Below are 18,803 nucleotides of genomic sequence, written 5' to 3'. Positions count from 1 at the left end.
TTGCATCCAGTGGGGACATAATTATGGATTATAATGACCTATACTGTCTTTTTACGCTTTGCGTTGCATCGTGCCGTGTAAACATAAAACCATGTCTGCATTTGTGAACGAAGAAATGACAAACTACAAGCCCTACTCTACACTGCCCAAAAAACTTGTTTAAATATAAAAAATATAAAAACTCTTTAAATATAAAAAACGTCAGAACAGCCGGCATTGTAGTCTAGTCTCCCAGGATCAGTAAACAGTCCTCCATAAAATGTGCTGGACACATCTGAATATTTGGGTTGAACTGTTCTGGAACAGTGTTGTAAATACAACTTAACCACTGATTTCTAGTTGTGTCCATTTTTGGAAGACCAAACAAAGTAGTTTTGCTTTCACAATGAAACACAGCATCACACACGGCGGCCTAGAATGAGCAGAGGCCGGGGGATAAAGTGAGGAACGGCCGGAGGGCTAGAGTGAGCAGAGGCGGCGGGCTCGACGAAGGAGGCTTGCTTGAAATCGCATCATATGTCCCCTTTAAAAATACTTCTGTTTCTTTCCATGCACCTTGTTGATTTTGTAAACACATACAAAGACAAAGGCAACTACACAAAGACATTGGGCCGTAGTCATGAAGCAAGAGCACAATATAGTATAAATCATTCAAAAAAAACATTGTTATAAAATTTCATTAAACATGTAGCATTAATGTATCTTTGGATAAAGGCATTTACCAACTGAATAAATGTTAATGTAGAAGTGCACTGTATTTAAAGATATCTTATGACAAGTTGATAGGGTTTGACAGCTTTTTCCTTTATTTTTTTTTGTGAGTGTGTTAATGTATGAAAATATTAACTAGTGTTTTAAAAGTGTGACTTCCTTTGTTCCTTTCCATTATCAGATATGTTTGACTTATGTTTGAAGTATTTTTTTGAAGAGTAGTTATAGTCCCTTTCCTTTGTTCTGCCAATTTTATTCTAGCTACTTTCAAGCCTAGTGTTTTAGCAATGCTTTAATAAAAAGTTTACACTTCAGCCTGTAACTGAAGGTTGTTTGGATTTGCTTTGTTGGTTTGTTGTTAATAAACTGTCATTTAAACATTTAAATGAAAGCATTTTAGGTTATGCCTGGAGTGCAACAATACAATTGATCAAATGAAAACAGCATTAGTGTTGGAGCACATGATGGTGTGGTTTAGGTGATCACTGAGTCTGAACAAAGCAGCATTATTTCAAAATCACCATCCTCAGTTGCGTTTCCCATATATAAAAATTTTCTGAAGTACCGCAGGGAAGAAAACGAATTCAATTCAAATAGTGGCAACAAACAGCACAAAAAATGTACACAGTGATTACACAAGTTCCTAGAGAAAAATGTCTTCCGCTGCACCATAATCACTTAAACACATTTAAAATTGAAATTCATGAATACAAAGGATGAATAAAAAATGAAGGATTTGATTACAATTAATAGTCAAAATATGTCAGTTGCCATGGCAATTATCAATTAATTATTGATATACTGTATATGTAACATTGTTACAAAGATGTTTTATTTTAATATCTACTACAGCAGGCACATTCTATTAGAGACAATTGATTTTTATTATTTAATGGACATTTTTCTCAAACTTGGCCTGACTAGGCTTGTACAGTTGTTCTGATGAAATACGACTCAAATAAACGGATCAAATAAACTGTTACAAATAAGAAGACATTGTTAGACAACACTGATATGTTAGACATTCTCTTAGTGTTAATAAATCATAATAAATACTTAATCCGGATAGACACATGCATAAATCATAATAAAATACTAATAATGTCACATTATGGCTGGAATGTGAACATAATAACATATGGTACCATGTTAGTTTTTGGTTGCAGTACCTGCACTAATGCACTAACTAGTACCAAGAGTACTACTACTAACTAGTACAATGGAGTACCAAGAGTCACAGTTTCAATTCTAAGAACATTAGTGTCCAACATCCAAAGTATTGGGATTGTAAACTCTTGCTGTTAAATGTAGGACATTCATATTTTCTAGTACAGAGTCTAAGATTAAAGCACTACAGACCAACAGCGTTAAAAACTATGGCAGGATCCTCAATGTCTGCTTTACTCTGGACCATCCGCAGTTCGAGCTGAGCAGGACTGGGCTTTCGATTCGGACCGGCCACTTCTGAGATGAGCCAAGGTAAGGGATGAGTTTCATTGTCATCATATAGTATAAAAGTAAGAATATGGCTGCCAAAAAGGGACACTAACAAATTATGTCACTCACATTGCAATAGGGACTTATATAGGGAATATTTGTTTTGCTATAGAAGGTCTAACCTTTTGCATAAGTAATAGTGATAATGACATGGAGTATGACTGAAACCGTCTTTTCACAGGCCATCTGTCAAAAACACATCAAGGGCTCTGGGTTATAATTCAGCATTTGTACTATATCTGGAAACTGGAAACTGGGATGAAACCCGAGACAGAAACCACTAGTCATTTTGAATATCTCTTTAATTAGCACATGCTAAGAGTGCTGATATTGAACAAGCACTAATTATATATTAGTATTCTTCATATGTTTGCGCATTGTAATTATGGTCCCTCATCCCCACATCTCAGCCCATCCCATTTTGCATTCCCTATTAAGTGCATCAGCGCCTGGCCACGGTTTTGCATTTTTTATTTATTTTTCTCATTGGGGTTTAAAAAAAAAAGAAAAAAAGAAAAGTCTTTGTTAAAGACCGTGCATTCATTTAAGCTATGAAACAAACCAACCGGCTATATGGTCTATGGCTATATGTTTTTTAAAAAATCCAAAAAAGTACAAAAATTATCCAAATTTGGGAGGCTTTTATACCCTGTGTGAGCAAAGGCATTACGTTTTAGTCCAATACAATAACATTAACTTGCATTTTCATAAAAGAGGACATTCTCTTGGGGTCAAAATGACCAGAACACAACATGAGGGTTAATTGTTTATTGAAATATCATTATTTCAAAAATAAGTTGACATAATGAAATAACCATTGATTAAACAACCTTGTAGCTCACAGTAGGTCTGTCTTTAACAGTTAATAAGTTATTGTTAAACATCATTTCCCCTATGGAGAAAATTTATGGGATTTTACTTCAGAAGCAGACTGTTGCTCTCTATTAGTCTAACTTTAGACTGTTCATGGTTGCCAAACAACGTAGCAACTTGTAAAAAAGTATTGTAGTGTTATCACAGGTGTGGGTTTATCTTCCTCTTACAACAGTTTCAAAAACAGCTCAACTAATCAGAATTTAGAGCCTTGTCTATCCGTTGTATAAACACAGACAAGCTGCCTGGCATGACCTTTGAACAAGATATGCAAACGAGGCAAATGAATTCTGAAATATGACGGCAACTTACTCCACCCCAGGCAATTAGTGATGATGAAAAGTATTAAGTAAGCATGGCAAGAACTGTAGTTTCATTGCATTGGGCTCCAACTTGTGTGGAAATTCACCGCTTTTCTGGCTCCCCAGGGCAACCAGATACTGATCCCCCAGAGGAGAGGGCAAGTCAGAGCTGGTGATAACCACTGTGTGATAACCACCCATCGAATGCAGCAGGTTCATCGCCTGAAATAAACCCAGCAGTTTCAGTTTCAGTTCCTGTCCCTGCTGCTGCTGCAAAAAAAATGTAGCTGATAAAAACTTACTTCAACTGCATCTTTTTCTGAACTTATGTTTCTACCAGTGAGGAGCCTGTGATAAAGAAAATGAAATTATACATATTTACATGTGTTGGGTGTGTCATGACGGCGATGACTTATCGGTGAACCACAGGCATAAAACATGAAAGTTCAACCATCCACAAATGCCCCCATTGTGCCATTTTGCCTGTATTTATAAACAGCAGAGACAGACAGGAAAGTATGTGTGGAATCAGAAAACAACCTAGGCCCAGACACCATGAGCCATACGTCCTAAGCATGTGCACAGATCTCTGACACACCCACAGATTTCATCCCTTAGTGACTCCATTTGCATTTGGCATGAACATCTGTTCTGGGTGAAGCCATCACAAATGGTCACAGCAGACACACTCGACGCATACTAATATTGAATCATCGGACCACATGACCTAGGTGTCAGGGTTCGGGTAGAGGATGGAGCAAGGACTCAGTACTGCAGAGAATGGCTTTTATTGATAATAAAAATAAACAAAACAGCAACAAAAACTACCCCGTGGGGGGAAAACAGGCTGGCAAGGCAAGGCAGGATCTGGACACGACACAACACATCCAGGGAGTGATGACGACGAACTGACGCAGGACTGCAAACACAAGGAGAATAAATGGAGAGCAAATGAGGAGGGTAACGAGGGACCACTTGTGGGGCAAATTAACTAATAATCAGGTAACAAGATGGGAGGGGTCAAGACAATTGACATGAGCACATGGCACACCGAATCAAAGACAAAAAGCCATGTGCTCACACAAAACAAAACACAAGCACATGGCCAGCAAAACAAATCACAAGCCATGTGCTAGAACAAAAGACACGAACACGCAGCTAATGAGAAAACTCATAAGCCGCGTGTTCACACAAGACAACAAGAAAAGCACGCGGCTGAACACAAACCGCGTGCTTCACAAAACACAACACACGTGGACAGAAGAGCGCACGGCCGAGCGAACTCGAGACCGCACGCTCCCACAACAGACAGAACATGGAGCGCGAGTGTCCGGACCCCGACACGAAACCGAAACTCAAGACATGAGTGCCGGGATCTGAACACCACGCTCCAACATGAAACAGTACACGCAGACGAGAGCGCACGGCTCGAGCACACTCGAAGCCGCACGCTCACATGAAAACAATGACATGACGCGAGTGTCAGGGCTCTGTCACAAAACTATGAATTACACTAGACCGAAGTGACAGAACCCTGACACTAGGAGCACATAGGGCCTTAGATTAAAGGACACAGACCAGCATAAAAGGACACTTGCTCAGCCTCAAATTGATTGAGTGATTATGTCTGGAACTACTTTGTCCCTGTAGATAGGCAGCAGGTTCTCTGGAACATACTAAAAACAAAACCCAAAAGTGTTTAGTTCCTTAAATTATTTTAACCCCATCTTAAGTGTTTCACAAAGTATTTCTGATCAATAATGGGTTACATTTTTGAATAGAAAAATAAGATGCAAATGCTGACAGGAAATAATTTTATCCTTTTAGATATGCTCACCATAGCTCTATTATCACCCAGCACCGTATCACACACTTTGAAGGCAGACAAACAGCAAAAATAAGCAAAATGAACATCAAATACTGTAACATATGTTGAAGTTTGGATCAGTGCTCGGAATTTCATCTGCACACTCCTCCCAAAAATAGCATTCCATTTATATCATGATTCATGTTTGACTACACAGGGGCGTAGCCATCATTTCAGAAGTGAGGGGGACAGAAATGTAATGTAATATATATATATCTATACTGTATATATATATATACAGTATATATATATATATGTGGCACATAGGAAAGTAGGTCAGGTGGGTAGCGTCAGTAAATCGTTTTTAGGTGAGCCGTCTATGGTACCTGGTGATGCAAATTAGAGGGCGATTATCCATTTGTACGAGCGAACGCTACATGTAAATGGAGTGCCACTAGCACAGCATTTCAGTACACTGCAGGGGAATGAAAAGGCGAAGCACTATTGTGTGAAGCAGTCCATATTTAAAGAAGACTCTAATAGTTCTTGAAAAACTGTTTGATGTGACCAGTATGCAAGGCTGATAGCCGTCGATTGCGATGTGACTCAATTTGAATTGTTTCAGTAAAGCGGCGCGAGATCACGTTTTATAAGGATACATTTGGCAGGCTGCATCTATGGTTCAGGAGAGTTTGTCAGCCACTGTTTTCTTTACCTCCATATTAAATTAATGATTTAGTGTGTTTTGTGTGTTAATTAGACGCAGCGCTCAGTGAGCGCGTTGAGAAACGTGAAGGGGGAGAGATTTTTCTTGTGTTCTTTTCATAGTTTGTTTTCGTTTGTATTGTATTGTGTCATATTTCTTTAGAATTGTATTCTTTTATTTTGTTTGTTTGGGTACTGATGGTAACAACGGTACAATTCACAGTGTAATGGCATTGAGCAATATGCAATAATACCCTTTAAAGTTAATCACAGAAGTGTGCTGATTGCAGTGTATCACGTGAAGGTGATTTCTTAATTTGTGGTGTGATTATCTGCTTGTGAATTGAAGTAACTTATGGTGTGTAGTGGGTTTTGAATTTAAAGGGTTTATGATCTGCCTTGCCTGTGTACACCACATTATACCCCTTTTTGTACCCGTCATGTTGTGAAATGTCTTGGCATTATATGTAAGCGTAATAAAACATAAAGTTATGTATTTTGTACACCAGCATTTGCCTTTGTCCTTTAATTAGGATATGCATGTTATTAATCATTTAAATCAGGCATTTGTCCATTTCTGAGCACGGTAAGGCACCTGAAGGCCACATTTGGCGTAGTCGGCAGGGTGTTAGGTGGTTGCTGGTGTTACCATTATTCTTTATTTATTTATTTATTTTCTTTTTTTTCTTTTCCCTTTTCTCTCTCTTTGTCTCTTCCCCCTAAGTTGTATTATTATTGTGAGTTGGTGAATGGCTGATTGCTGTGGAGGTGAAAAAGTGCAAAGAGGAAAACAGTGGTTGGCAAGAGGACATCGTGGGAGCATCTTCACTTTACCATTGATGTTGAGCTTCGAGGTCAAGATTATTGTATTTCCCATACCTATCCTGCTTAATTTGTTTTTTTCTGGTGTTTATTTGCTCTTTACCTAGATTATGTCTGAGGGGGAGAAAGACCAGATTAGAGCCCTGACAGAACAGCTTCAGCAGCTACGAGCTGATAATGTCAAGCTTCGGCAGGAAGCGGCAGCCCAGCAGAATGCAGTGTAAGGACAGGGAGGGGTAGTAAATAGCCATGATGATGGTCTTACTGGCTCAAGGTATGTCTGTCTTCCCCGTGAACGAAAATGCCCAAGGTTTTCAGGCAGTATGGGTGCGGGATGCCTTGGGGTAGAGGAATGGGTAGAGGAAGCTTGTAGATGCTTGAATTCTAGATACATGACATTAACTGAACAAGCTTTGTTTGTGTATGATCACTTGGAGGGGGAGGCTAGGTCTGAAATTAGGTTTCGTCCTGCTTCAGTCAGGAATGACCCTGAACAAATTTTAGCTATTTTGCTCAAAACATTTGGGTGCTCACAATCATATATAGAAGCACAGAAACAGTTTTTCCAACGACGTCAGCGGGATGGGGAGACGCTGCGAGAGTTTTCTCACTCATTAATGGCCTTAATGGAGGTAGTTAAGCATAAGAAACCAACAGACATCCAGGATTCTGATAAAATAATACATGACCATTTTGCAGAGCATGTTCGTGATGGTATGCTTTGCCGAGAATTGAAACGTCTTATAAGACAACAACCTTCTATATCCTTTATTCACATTCGTAGTGAAGCAATAAGTTGGGCTGATGATGGAGAGCGGTGTAGTGTCCCCTGGGCTAGAACTTACTCTTGTGATACCCATAGTGATGTAGCAAATCTGGAAGTAAAGACTAGTGCTGTGGTAGTTGAGTTTAGTAAAGAAATAAATGAATTGAAAGAGACACTGCGTAAGCAGCAAGCACAATTGGACACTATTCTACAGCGGTTGTCTACTCCTGTCTGGCATGTTCCATCTAATGGCCCAAATAATCGGCCCCAACGCTATCGATTTGATTCAGATGGCCATCCTATTTGTATGCGATGTGGGCAATCCGGGCATATTGCTAGACGTTGTAATAATCAGGGGGGACGTACGAGCCATGGGGGAAATGGTCAGTCCACTGGGTTGCCAGGAAACTAACTGCATCTAGAGCTCAGAGCCAGGTTCTAGATGGTTATTTTGTTGGCTCTCCATGGAAAGTTAATGCATCCACTGCCCATTCTACGCTTATTGGCCTGTGCCCAGTGATTAAAGTAACTATGGCAGGTGTGGATGTACCATGTCTTGTGGATACAGGTTCGATGGTATCAACTATTACCGAGGGTTTCTTTAAGGAACATTTCCAGTCTCTGGTCCAGGGTAATCTACAGGCATGTGGCTGGTTACAACTTAAAGCTGCAAATGGATTAGATATCCCCTATAGGGGCTACCTAGAATTAGATGTAATGATTCTGGGTAAAAATTTGCCTCGTATGGGCATATTGGTTGTACAGGATTCTCCTGATGCATTAACACAGAAAAAGAAATGTACTGGTTTGTTAGGGATGAATATTTTACAAAGTTGTTACCAAGAGTTGTTTAGCCAACATGGTGCTGCATTGTTCCATTCCCCTTCAGCTGTAGATTTACCTGAAACTTTGAAATATGCTTTGACTGAATGCCAGATTTTTGAACATTTGGCTGATTCCGAATTTATTGGTTGTGTTTTAGTCCCCCCAGGTCTTCCTGTTTGCATTCCTGCTGGATCCTTTAAGCTAGTACGAGCATTTTGCAGGCAGGGAGTAAGTACACTTATCTCTTCTGTATTTATAGAGCCCCCTGGTGCAGGCGACTGGCAACTACCAGCAGACCTCCTGATCCCATGTGCCCTTGTAGCTCTGGGAGATGGAATTGTACATGTACCCTTAGTTAACATAGGGTCTCAGGATAGATGGTTACAACCTCACACATTTTTGGGTAGACTCCAGATGGTGAGCATATGTCCCAGTAATCGACCTGTGAGTTTTTGTGAGGAAGAGATTGTTCCAGGCTCCACTGTATTTATTCAGTCAGCTGTGGCAGGAAACCATACTGACCCAGAATTTGATGAGTTGTCATGGTCAAATTTGTCATGCTTAGAACAAGAGGAAGCTAAGGCTTTATTACAGTAGTACAGTGAAGTTTTTAGCCAGAATGATGGTGACTTGGGGTGTACCAATTTGATAGAACATGAAATTCCTTTACTAGATGATACACCAATTCGTCAGCGCTACAGATGACTTCCCCCATCCCAGTATGATCTTGTTAAAGCTCGTATTCAAGAGTTGTTGGAGCAGGGAGTGGTGCGGGCGAGTTGCAGTCCTTTCTCTTCACCTATTGCTGTGGTCAAGAAGAAAGATGGGTCCATCCGTTTGTGTGTTGATTATCATCAGCTAAATTCAAGTACAAGAAAGGATGCATTTCCCCTTCCACGTATAGAGGAATCTTTAAATGCTCTTACTGGCACCTGCATGTTCTCGACCTTGGACTTGGCTAGTGGTTACAATCAAGTACCGGTAGCGGAGAAAGACCAAGCTAAGACTGCATTCTGTACACCATTTGGCCTCTTTGAGTTTCAGCGGATGCCTTTTGGCTTGTGCAATGCACCTGGGACATTCCAGAGACTGATGGAGTGCATTTTCGGGGATCAGCGGTTCCATTCCCTTCTCCTATATTTAGATGATGTGGTTATCTTTTCTTCATCTTTCACTAAACATCTAGAGAGCCTGGAGTTAGTTTTGCAGAGATTGCAACAGAATGGACTGAAACTTAAGCTCCGTAAATGTCACTTTTTCCAGCCAGAGGTGAAATATCTTGGATATGTTATTTCAGCAGCTGGGGTTGCTACGGACCCAGAGAAGATCAGTGCTGTTCAAGAGTGCAAGACTCCATCGACAGTTACAGAAGTGCAGTCTTTCCTAGGGTTTGCTTCTTACTACAGAAGGTTTGTGGAGGGTTTTTCTAAGTATGCAGCCCCTCTCCACAAGTTGGTGGCAAAACTTCAGCCCTCCAGGAAGGGATCCAGAGCTGGATCACGTGGTTCCCTTGGAGACCATTGGGACTGGAGATGTAATCAGGCATTTGTTACTCTAAAAGAGAAGCTGATATCTGCATCAGTTTTGGGATAAGTAGACTTCACCAGACCATTTTTTCTTGAGGTGGATGCTAGTAGTTTTGGGTTGGGAGCTGTATTGTCGCAAGAACAAGAAGGGCAACGGCGGCCAATTGCATATGCATGTCGAGGGCTGAGACCCACGGAAAGGAACATGACTAAACTATTCAGCAATGAAATTAGAGATGCTTGCACTTAAATGGTCAGTCACGGAAAAGTTTAGAGATTACCACCTTGGCTCTAGATTTACAGTGTATACTGACAACAATCCCCTCTGCTACCTCCGTACTGTCACGATCTTGGGTAGAGGATGGAGCGAGGACTCAGTATTGCAGAAGAATGGGTTTCTTTATTAAAATAAAACAAAACAAACAACAAAAACTTCCCCGAGGGGGGAAAACAGGCTGGCAAGGCAAGGCAAGGCAGGATCTGGACACATCCAGGGATTGACGATGACGAACGACTGCAAACACAAGGAGAATAAATGGAGAGCAAATGAGGAGGGTAATGAGGGATCACATGTGGGACAAATTAACTAATAATCAGGTAACAAGATGGGAGGGGTCAAGACAATTGACATGAGCACATGGCACACCGAATCAAAGACAAAAAGTCATGTGCTCACACAAAACAAAACACAAGCACATGGCCAGCAAAACAAATCACAAGCCATGTGCTAGAACAAGAGACACGAACACGCAGCTAATGAGAAAACTCATAAGCCGCATGTTCACACAAGACAACAAGAAAAGCACGCGGCTGAACACAAACCGCGTGCTTCACAAAACACCACACACGTGGACAGAAGAGCGCACGGCCGAGCGAACTCGAGACCGCACGCTCCCACAACAGACAGAACATGGAGCGCGAGTGTCCGGACCCCGACACGAAACCGAAACTCAAGACATGAGTGCCGGGATCTGAACACCACGCTCCAACATGAAACAGTACACGCAGACGAGAGCGCACGGCTCGAGCACACTCGAAGCCGCACGCTCACATGAAAACAATGACATGACGCGAGTGTCAGGGCTCTGTCACAAAACCATGAATTACACTAGACCGAAGTGACAGAACCCTGACACGTACGGCCAAGTTGGGGGCTGTGGAACAACGACGGGTAGCACAGTTGGTGTTATTCTACTTCACAATGATGTATAGACCAGGCTCATCCAACATGAATGTGGATGCACTTTCCCGCTTGCCCCAACCATTACCGAGCTCCATGAGGGAAGTTGCGTCTGGCATCACTGTTCCTGAGGAGGTAGGAATGGTTGTCAATAGTTCGGGTCAATATTTATCTCTGGCAGTGATACAGTTGGTGCGTCACTGGAAGAGAATCCAGGAACAGAAGGGAGTCCTGTGTCGTAAAAGTCATGTACCTGGGGGTAAGGAAGAAATTTTGCAATTGTTGTTACCTCAGAGATTGAAAACCCAAGTACTTACCAATCTTCACGACCAGCATGGCCACCAAGGGGTGGAAAGAACCCCTTGGTCCAAAGAGCGTTGTTACTGGCCATTTATGCGACGTGGTCCATCCAACCATCTGCCTCCTATTACAGAGAGGAGGGTGAATAGAGACAATCCCCAAGAGAGAATCGTACAAAGCCCAGACCTCAGTAGTGAAGAGTAGTTGGATTTTCTGGTGTTGAAACCAGCATCCCCACATAAGGAAGTCAGGCAGCAAGGTGCAACTGTGACGCCTCTAAACCAGCCTGTTCTTTTAAGTTCTGGCCAGGGTGGGTCTTTAGAGGATATTGTTCCGGGGGGCGAAGAGGATCATGTCCAAGAAGGAGTCACACGACGCACTACAAGGATAACAGCAGGCCAACATTCCAACCCTTTTCACCTGCCTAGGACCATAGCAAGGAGCCCAGAGGGTGAGAAAGGGAATGCAACTTGCCCCACAATTAACAGGTTGAATGTCTTGTTCAGGCCCTGGAATTGATGGTTTTGTCACCGGGACGGTGACATTTAAAGGGGGGGTGAATGTGGCACATAGGAAAGTAGGTCAGGTGGGCGGCATCAGTAAATAGTTTTCAGGTGAGCCGTCTATGGTACCTGGTGATGCAAATTAGAGGGCGATTAGCCATTTGTACGAGCGAACGCCACATGTAAATAGAGTGCCACTAGCACAGCATTTCAGTACACTGCAGGGGAATGAAAAGACGAAGCACTATTGTGTGAAGCAGTCCGTATTTAAAGAAGAATCTAATAGTTCTTGAAAAACTGTTTGATGTGACCAGTATGCAAGGCCGATAGCCGCCGATTGCGATGTGACTCAATTTGAATTGTTTCAGTAAAGCGGCGCGAGATCACGTTTTATAAGGATACATTTGGCAGGCTGCATCTATGGTTCAGGAGAGTATGTCAGCCACTGTTTTCTTTACCTCCATATTAAATTAATGATTTAGTGTGTGTTTTCTGTGTTAATTAGACGCAGCGCTCAGTGAGCACGTTGAGAAACGTGAAGGGGGAGAGATTTTTCTTGTGTTCTTTTCATAGTTTGTTTTCGTTTGTATTGTATTGTGTCGTATTTCTTTAGAATTGTATTCTTTTATTTTGTTTGTTTGGGTATTGATGGTAACAACGGTACAATTCACAGTGTAATGGCATTGAGCAATATGCAATAATACCCTTTAAAGTTAATCACAGAAGTGTGCTGATTGCAGTGTATCACGTGAAGGTGATTGCTTAATTTGTGGTGTGATTATCTGCTTGTGAATTGGAGTAACTTATGGTGTGTAGTGGGTTTTGTATTTAAAGGGTTTATGATCTGCCTTGCCTGTGTACACCACATTATACCCCTTTTTTACCTGTCATGTTGTGAAATGTTTTAGCATGTAAGTTTAATAAGGAATAAAGTTATGTATTTTGTACACCAGCACCTGCCTTTGTCCATTAATTAGGATATGCATGTTATTAATCGTTTAAATCAGGCATTTGTCCATTTCTGAGCACAGTAAGGCACCTGAAGGCCACATATATATATATATATACAGTGGGGGAAATATTTATTTGATCCCCTGCTGATTTTGTAAGTTTGCCCACTTACAAAGAAGTGAAGGGTCTGTAATTTTTATGGTAGGTTTATTTTAACGAATAGAGATAGAATATCAACCAAAAAATCCAGAAAAAAAACACATTATATTAAGGTTAGAGATTGATTTGCATTTCAGTGAGTGAAATAAGATAAGAAATAATATTTGATCCACTACTAACCAGCAAGAATTCTGGCTCCCACAGATTGGTTGTGCGCCCATGTGGAACACATTAGTCCTGTCACTTTAAGAAGTTACTCCTAATGTCAGCTCATTAGGTGTGTAAGACACCTGTCCACACAATCTGTATCTTCCATTCCAACCTCTCCCACCACCATGGGCAAGACCAAAGAGCTGTCAAAGGAAGTCAGAGACAAGATTGTAGGTATGCACAAGGCCGGAATGGGCTACAAGACCATCAGCAAGAAGCTTGGTGAGAAGGACACAACTGTTAGTGCGATTATTCGGAAATGGAAGAAATACAAAACAACCATCAATCGGCCCCGGACTGGAGCTCCATGCAAGATATTGCCTCATGGGGTAAGGATGATCATGATAAAGGTGAGGGATCAGCCCCAAACTACACGGGAGGAGCTTGTTAATGATCTTAAGGCAGTTGGGACCACAGTCACTAAGCAAAACATTGCTAACACTCTACGCCACAATGGACTCCAATCCTGCAGCGCCCGCAAGGTCCCCCTGCTCAAGAAATCACATGTACAGGCCCATTTAAAGTTTGCCAAAAAACATCTAAATGATTCAGAGAAGGCTTGGGAGAAAGTGCTGTGGTCAGATGAGACCAAAATTGAGCTCTTTGGCATTAACTCGACTCGCCGTGTTTGGAGGAAGAGAAATGCTGACTATTAACCCAAGAAAACATCCCTACAGTCAAGCATGGAGGTGGAAACATTATGCTTTGGGGTAGTTTTTCTGCAAAGGGTACAGGACAACTTCACCGCATTGAGGGGCAAATGGACAGGGCCAGAACACTGAAGATGGAGTCCAGCATGACAATGACCCGAAACATAACCTCAAGGCAACAAAGGAGTGGCTCAAGAAGAAAACAATAATGTATTGTGGCATGGTAGTGCTCTGCATTTAACCCACCCATTTAACCTGGTACGAGACTCGAACCCACAACCTTTGGGTTACGAGTCCAACTTTCTAACCATTAGGCCACAACTTCCCCCCAGGTCATTATATATATATATATATAGTCAAAAATACAGTCAAAAGTTTTTGTACAGTAAGATTTCACCAAGCATTTATTTGATAAATGCAGTAGAGTACAGTGCAATACATATTTATGTGATAAATGATAAGTACAGCAAAAGCAGTAATTTAGTGAAATATTTTTATTATTTAAAATAACTGCTTTCTATGTGAATATATTTTAAAATGTAATTTATTCCTGTGATCAAAGCTGAATTTTCAGCATCATTACTCCAGTTTTCAGTGTCACATCCTTCAGAAATCATTCTAATATGCTGATTTGCTGCTCAAGAAACCTTTTTAATTATTATTATTATCAATATTTAAAACAGTTGAGTAAATTTTTTCAGAATTATTTGATAAATAGAAAGATCCAAAGATCAGCACTTATCTTAAATGAAAAGCTTTTGTAACATTATACACTATACCATTCAAAAGCTTAGAGTCAGTATTATTTTTTTTTTAAATTTGGAAAAATAAATTATAGAAGTTAATACGTTTATTTAGCAAGGATACTTTAAATTGATCAAAAGTGATGATAGTGATGATAAAGACATTTATAATGTTACAAAATATGTATATTTCAGATAAATGTTGTTCTTCTGAACTTTCTATTCATCAAAGAAACCAGAAATTCATTTTTTTTGAGCAGCAAATCATAATATTAGAATGATTTCTGAAGGATCATGTGACTGGTGCTAAAAAAATAATTTAGCTTTGAAATCATATGAATTAATTACATTTTTAAATATATTTAAATAGAAAACAGTTATTTTAAATAGTAAAAATATTTTTTTAATTTTACTGTTTTGCTGTACTTTAGATCAAATAAATTGGTGAACAGAAGAGACTTCTTTAAAAATATAAAAAAATCTTACTGTTCAAAAACCTTTGACTGGTAGTGTATATGTAACCCCCTTTATCAGCAGGGTTTACTTCAGGGATTTGTGATCTAATTGAAAATATCAATTGTCTAAGTTCGTTCAAGGAGCTTTGGGGTACTTTTCCTTTTAAATCAAATTCTCAATTTAAACGAACAACTGAAATATCATGAAAAAGTAAAATAAAATAATGCCACACACAAGAATTTAAGTTAGCCAGAAATGTATTTTGTGAGGCAATCAATTTAAATGCTCTTTGTTCTGGCTCTTTAAAACCAAAGTGATTAACATTGAATGACACTCAATCTCCAACAATTAATTGAGCTTGATCACAGATAACAACAATGCGATTGTAACCCCAAAAAAATTATTTTTGAAAATCCAAGTTTGGAAAGAAACTGTCTCAGTCCCATGTAATGTGTGGAAAAATATATATATATATGTATCTCAGTCCTACCACTTCACCGGGAATACCATGCAGTTAATCAAGTACGAAAGAAGAGCTGATGAGTTGACAGGGTGCGACAAGATGACGAAGAGCAGAAGAGTTGATAGAGTGCGACGAGATGATGAAGAGAATTTGTTCCGGAGGAATCCACTCAGATGATTCAGGTCCAAATGTCAAGGGACATCAACAATGTCAAGGGACAAACAACAGTCCAAGGGAACAAAACTAGTCTGCACAAATGTACATTTTAAATTGATTACATCAACAACATCAGAACATGTAAACATCAGAACACGTAAACCATTCCTTGTAAGAGAGATCACATGTATTTTTAACTCATATTTTCCTTTTCCTCCTCCTATGAAATAAAGTTTGTGAAGTAAACCTGCTTTGAACACTTTTTTCCAGTTTGAGAGCTAGCAATGCACTTTTACATAAATCAATTTAACAGTTACATTTTATACATTAGCAATTTCACTCGACGTGAAAAACACAATAAGCATGAGCATTGCACGCCTCGTGCTCTCCTTGACTAGCAAAACTAGTATCGTGGTGCTATACTTAGCTGCTCTCATCTTCAACACCCACATGAACAATTTAACCACATTTCCTTTGACATGAATACATTCTGACTGGTTTTACTCAAATAATAAAACAATGACAATTAAATATTTTGTTACAAGCAGAATACACTCACCAGAATGTCTCAGAAAAGCCCTCCTGCTTATGAATGAAACATACACTGCATGGAGTGTTTTTGCGCAATAAAACATCAGGTCATGCACAGACTAGCCTGTCTCTTTGAATTTAAATCTATATTTATTCACACCAGCTCTTGAAAACCTCTATGCAAACACACTTGCCTGAAAAAGTGCAGGGGACGAATTTATGTGATATTAAAAGTGGGGGGACACATCCCCCACGTCCCCTGTGTGATCTACACCCCTGCTCACACAGTACAATTCCCAGCAATCCATCGAGTCTCACTGAGTGAACTCCAGATACATCTTTAAGGTTAAAACTTTATAATAAAGTCTCATTTGTTAAAATTATTTAAGTAATGAAAACTTTCAAAAAAGTTTTAGCATGTTTATGGATATGACAATGTTAATGTATTTGGCAGACTAGATCTGCTATGCTGTTGCTCCAGCTGTATGCTCTTGCTACAGTCAATACACAGACATACTACTGTGAGCATCAGAGATATGCTGCTGCTGTGTGAATTGGCATAAATTCAGTAGAATACGTATCTAGACAGGTGGAGCTGGGGGAAGTGGAGTGATTCAGAGGAACCAGCAAACACTGAACTACAATATTTAAATGTTGAACAAACAATCTTATTGATTGTAGAGCCAACAGAGACCAATCAACTTGTGTCATGTGGTTAATAGTGTGATAGCTAGCAGACTGCATGTAAATGACTTGCATCATCTAGAGTTTTATAAATGAACTACAAATTCAATTCATTAGCTAACATGAAATAATATAAGGGAAATATTTATTTATTAATCTTTGTTTTGTTTGTTAATAAAAACTACAAGTATTCATTGTTTTTCAAGTAAGCTAATATTAACGAAATGAGACCATAACATTGTAATATGTTACTGCTTTATTATATACACACCATACACCAGGCTCGGGTTTGCCCTCTTCAGCTCCTGTACAATGTCCACCACTGTATCCAAAAAGGAATCATCTCTAGTGTACCCTAAAAAAATAAAACATCTGGATCATATCAACTGACCATTATTCTAAGCAGTGTGTGTGGACTTAGCTTCGAAGGGAAGGGTTTTATTAATAATCATGCCTAATGTAATCATAGTTATAAAGAGCCATGTCACTTTTAATAATTTTGGACATACATAATCCTATTTAAACCAATCTGGGCTTGTGATATGTCTGACAGTAATTGAATAATGCACATCAGTAATTTCAGCAACAGCAGACGTAAGAGTGAGCACATAGTCATATTGGTTCACGTTGTTAAGCTTGATCCCCTCGTACAGGACATGCAATTCATCCGCAGTCAACACTTGGCCTTTCCAGTGCTCATATCCTAGCATAAGAAAGACTTAATTCAGGTCTGCATCATTTGTATCTTAAATCCTTGTAATTAGGTAGCAGAAAGGGTGTTGAAAGGGCTAAAAGGTGTTGTTGAATAGATGCACTGCCTTTTCATAATGCAGACCACTCTACTAGCCTTATAAAACAGTTACTACATATGAAAAAATATTAAGCACCCACATTTTAATTAAAATGTTGTTCCTTAAAAACATAATTAACTTTCAGCTGCCTATCCTATTGAAATAAATGCTGATAAAAAATCTACAAAAGCAAAACCATGCAAAAAAGTTCAGACACGTTTCTCTGCTAGCACTATGAAAAGGTGTAAAAGATGTGCTTCAAACACATACACACACTGAAAAGCACAAGTATAGTATAGTATAGGCTTTTACATATTAATTGAATAACAGTCACATACAGTATTAAACTCTTTAATTAACACCTATAGGTGAGAAAGATGAAAGTTCAGATGGTTCACACAGCCGGAACACCTGCCACTATACAAATATTAGATCATGTTAAAGCAAACAACATTAGATGGTGTAAATTTAAGCAATATTTTCTCACTAAGGACAGTATGATAAGAAAAAAAAATGTATCGAGCAGTACTTCTCATTCATTACAAGTTGGATTCAAACAACTGAGTGAAAGATGACAAAAGATGTTCAAATAACTGCAGTTAAAAATACTGCTGTGTATCATTTAAACCAAAAAGTAAACCTTGATGTAAAGGAGCTGATGTGATACTTCCACTGTCAGTTACAAAACAGGATGTTGTCTTATAAGGACAAGTCTTTATATTGGCTGCAACATGGACATTAATATAGGTGTAACAGATCGGCCAGGCTCCACCACCACCCAATCACAACGATCCCTCTCACCTGAGTTCTGAGCACCTGCACCTGTCACCAATCAAGCACCTCATTACCAGCCTGCATAAAAGCACACACCTCAGACACCCTCACTGTCCGGTCTCGTATACACGTAGAGGACTCAATGACTTTGCTACTACTTCCATTTGAATACTTCCTGCATTACTTACCTCCTGTGTTCCTCCTAATGTCTCCTCGTCTCCAAGTGTCTCCTGTTTCTCCTAGTTCACGGATCGCTGAGGTGTGTGCTCCTCCTGCCTGCATTCCAGCTCCTGTACAGCCAAAGACCCGGATTACTCCGTTCATTTTATCCTTCGAACTATTCCCTCACCATCACCTCCTCTGAACCCTACCCCAGTACTCTCTGTGACCCAATAAAACTATTTGATTTATACTAAAC

At 39.7% G+C, this 18,803-nt stretch overlaps 1 pseudogene; it reads right to left on the bottom strand.

Moving 5' to 3' along the window:
- Positions 1–2,062: 2,062 nt before the first annotated feature.
- LOC107551970 (pyridoxal kinase-like) overlaps positions 2,063–18,803 on the bottom strand; it is a 17,630-nt pseudogene continuing 889 nt past the window's right edge.

The sequence above is a fragment of the Sinocyclocheilus grahami genome, unplaced genomic scaffold (genome assembly GCF_001515645.1).
Source record: "Sinocyclocheilus grahami isolate Dianchi unplaced genomic scaffold, SAMN03320097.WGS_v1.1 scaffold439.1, whole genome shotgun sequence".
Taxonomy (NCBI): Eukaryota; Metazoa; Chordata; class Actinopteri; order Cypriniformes; family Cyprinidae; genus Sinocyclocheilus; species Sinocyclocheilus grahami.
The sequence above is the reverse complement of the archived record's forward strand: the minus strand, read 5'-3'. Positions and strand labels throughout refer to the sequence as shown.